General features: G+C 45.1%; 1 protein-coding gene across 1 annotated transcript in view; it reads left to right on the top strand.

Moving 5' to 3' along the window:
- Window positions 1-3,745, top strand: part of TG (thyroglobulin) — a 204,143-nt gene that overhangs the window by 150,797 nt on the left and 49,601 nt on the right. The gene's annotated exons all lie outside the window — the stretch shown is intronic.

Below are 3,745 nucleotides of genomic sequence, written 5' to 3'. Positions count from 1 at the left end.
TACTTCCTCTGAGAGAAATAAGGAAGGCATGAAGTGTTTGCAACAGATGTGGTTCCTGTTGCTTTCAAGGTGTCAGTGACACTTTTTCTGTGGGCTGTGGAAAACAGGGAGGTTTTGAGTAATTAACACGAGGGTCTGTTTGATCACATAATGAAAATGATCAAAATAATCTGTTTTTTATGCTAGTTATACATAAAGTGCTGTTCTTGTTTTCTTAATGCATTTATCCAATACAGTTCAACCTCCAAAGCCTATAGCTTGTTTTCTGTAAGGTTCTGCCTTTTCTTGATCTGCAGTTTGGGAGGCTGAAACACAAAGCTCTGCCCAAGATCAGATGCTGAGTCTCGCTCCAGCCAGACTATATCCCAAGACCCTCCTTTATTCTCAGCCTTTTGGTCCAAACACTAGCCCACTCCTATTGCAAAATATTTAATGTTTTTGAGCAGACTACAACACATAAACAAGGATGAACAAAAGCCTGTACATAGAGCACCTTCTCATTTCAATGTCTCAGACTGCATTATACCAAGTAATTAACTAAACCTCAGAACACCTCTGTTGTGCTCAGTTTTATCCCTATGTCTCAGAGGGAGAAACTGAGGCACAAAGCTATCAAATGACCTGCTCAAGATCACTCAGCGAACGCATAGTAAAGGCTTATACATAAAAGTCTGTAGGTTATTCAAGGTAGCTTAATATACCCATTGTTTTTATGACCAGCGTGGGTTCTGAAATGTTAAAGTCATGTGGCAGGATTAAAAAAACCATGCTAGAGTTCAGCTGTTGATTAATGTTTCAGCCTTAGAATTGCTGCAGGTTAGAAGTTAATTGTCGAGCCATGACACTTAATGAGATGGAAAAGCTCAACAGCCTTAGAAGCTGTTCGATAGGATATATTGCAACCAAGGGAGAGTGGTTAAGTTTCCCTGGTAGCAGGTTGTGCCAAAACTGTGAACCACAGTAATTAGAGGAGAGTTTCCTTATTTTTATGTGCTATGCTAGTGGTTGTTACCTTGAACAGAGGGTAAAGGAGTGGAAGGTTTGCAATGGAAGTGGGTTTGCAAGGGTGAGCTCTCACATCTAGTGCTCTTAGAGGGAGGTTTTGACGGCAGCCATTGCTACTTTAGCATTGCGTCATTATCACTGCCAGTTAAAGTCTGACTGTAGGATCTGACTGTTTCTGGAAGCCACAGTTCTACGGCAGAAGGTGCACCTCCCCTGCTAGAATTTTCCAGACAGATTTTCCAGATCCCAGACTGGGATCGTCAGAGGAGCCCAGGTCAGGTTCTGTATCAGACTGTGTGTGGAGGGGCAGGGCTATGTCTTGCCTTCACCCTTCTACTCCATATCCAACGGCAGCCCAAGCCTGGTGCAGTTCTTGTGTCAAGGAAGTGCAAGGACTGGGATTGCGTGCAGGGATGCAACTGTGGGGGGCTATCATCCCCGCTCCTCCCCATGTATATTTGCACTGGGTTAGTCAGAATCTAGTACAGAGTGTAGCAGTTTGAAGGCTGATGAGGACTCTGAACATGAAACAAACATTTTTCTATTGGAGAGGGCCAGGGGAGCATATTGTGTAAGGAATATGGCACTGAGCAACAGATGGCATTCACAAAGCTGGATTGAAACACACCTGTCCTTGCCAAAACAGGGCACAGTCTGATCCAAAAGCAGGCAGCTTACAAGGGTAACATGTTTAAAGAGAAGTAGATCAATTCTTGCTGGAGGGAGTTAAATGAAAATCCCTACTCTCCATGTACCCACTTTTGATTGCTAAGGTTGGGCTCATGGATTCTGCACTGCATCTTGCATCTGTGCAATGCATAATACCAGCACTGTAGGCTAATCACATATTTATAAATATGGTAAACAATTAGATTTGATACCGGCGTGGCTGTGCTCCCTTCTAAATCAAAGAGTTTTGCTGTTGAATTCAGTGGGGGGGCTTGTAAATTGTGTTAAAGGCGTTCATATCTTGTTACTGAAAGTTACTGGCTTGATAGAGTAACAATCAGGCAAGCAACAAGTGAGTCATTTGAGATACAGGAACACTGTGCTTTGCAGAATCTCCTCTGTTACTAGCAAAATGGCATCTGTCGAGAGCTGTGCAGGAAATAAAAAAAAGAAAAAAAACCTTACCACCTGCAAAATGTCAGAATTGATGGAAAAAAGTCTTTTTTTTTCCATTTTCAGAAATCTCAGGCAGATGCTTGCGCAGCAAAACCATCCCTACCTCTGACCCACCATATTTCCCCAGCATCGTCCCACCCATCTGCCAACGCTCCCAGCCTCGTCTGTTCATTAGCATCTTTCTTGATCACCTTTGTGCTTTCTTCACTGCAGCCCCCTGTGTTTGTTGTGATCTTCCTGAGTTCATCCAATAGACCCTTCCCACATTTAAGTCCCTCTTGGAGATCCACTTCTGCTGTGCTGGGAATGTGGAAGACCTTAACATTCTTTTTTCAGGGCATGACCAAATGCCATTTAATGCTGTATAACATGCTGTACTACCTCCCCTCACTTATGCGTGCGTGTAAGCTTCATGACTCATGGGCTGCGCCTTCTTGCCTCTTTGTATAACACCGAGCACTCTATGGGCACTGTTAACCAATAACACTTCCTGCATTTAGGACGGAAGAATCCCATGCACTGCTACAGGCTGGGGACCAACTGGCTAGGCAGCAGTTCTGCAGAAAAGGACCTGAGGATTACAGTGGACCAGAAGCTGGATATGAGTCAGCAGTGGGCCCTTGTTGCCAAGAAGGCCAACAGTATATTGGGCTGCATTAGTAGGAGCATTTCCAGCAGATCAACGGAAGTGATTATTCCCCTCTATTGGGCACTGGTGAGGCCACACCTGGAGTATTGTGTCCAGTTTTGGTCCCCCCGCTACAGAAGGGACGTGGACAAATTGGAGAGAGTCCAGTAGAGGGCAGTGAAAATGATCAGGGGGCTGGGGCACATGACTTACGAGGAGAGGCTGAGGGAACTGGGCTTGTTTAGTCTGCAGAAGAGAAGAGTGAGGGGGAATTTGATAGTAGCCTTCAACTACCTGAAGGGGGGGTTCCAAAGAGGATGGAGCTCGGCTGTTCTCAGTGATGGCAGATGACAGAACAAGAAGCAATGGTCTCAAGTTGCAGTGTGGGAGGTCTAGGTTGGATATTAGGAAACACTATTTCACTAGGAGGGTGGTGAAGCACTGGAATGGGTTACCTAGGGAGGTGGTGGAATCTCCATCCTTAGAGGTTTTTAAGGCCCGGCATGACAAAGCCGTGGCTGGGATGATTTAGTTGGGGATTGGTCCTGCTTTGAGCAGGGGATTGGACAAGATGACCTTGTGAGGGCTCTTCCAACCCTAATATTCTATGATTCTAATAGCAATAAATACAGCTTTATATTTGACATTGGCCAGATACAAGCATGGACAGCTTCATTAGCTTGAGCACTGGAGTATTTGTTAGACAGATCCCAGTCTTGCCCTTTGGGATTCTTATTGTTGATGTTGTTATATCTTCATTCATGTGTATGGTGCGCTTTCAGGCAGAGATCAAGACCGCATGAATTGGCTTCTGCTCCATCATACCTGTCCAGAGTAATTCCGTTAACTTCTGTGGCAAGGTGAGTATCTCAGGGCAGAAGGCAGCCCAAGAAGGAAGTACAGTTAGTCCAGAAGCACAAGAAAAGAACAAAGAGGCCATGGTGCATGAGAGGCTGTGCGGAGGACAGTGATGGAGGGATACTGCTC

The sequence above is a fragment of the Lepidochelys kempii genome, chromosome 2, assembly GCF_965140265.1.
Source record: "Lepidochelys kempii isolate rLepKem1 chromosome 2, rLepKem1.hap2, whole genome shotgun sequence".
Taxonomy (NCBI): domain Eukaryota; kingdom Metazoa; phylum Chordata; order Testudines; family Cheloniidae; genus Lepidochelys; species Lepidochelys kempii.
Note: the sequence above shows the minus strand (reverse complement) of the source record. Positions and strands in the feature narration are given on the sequence as shown.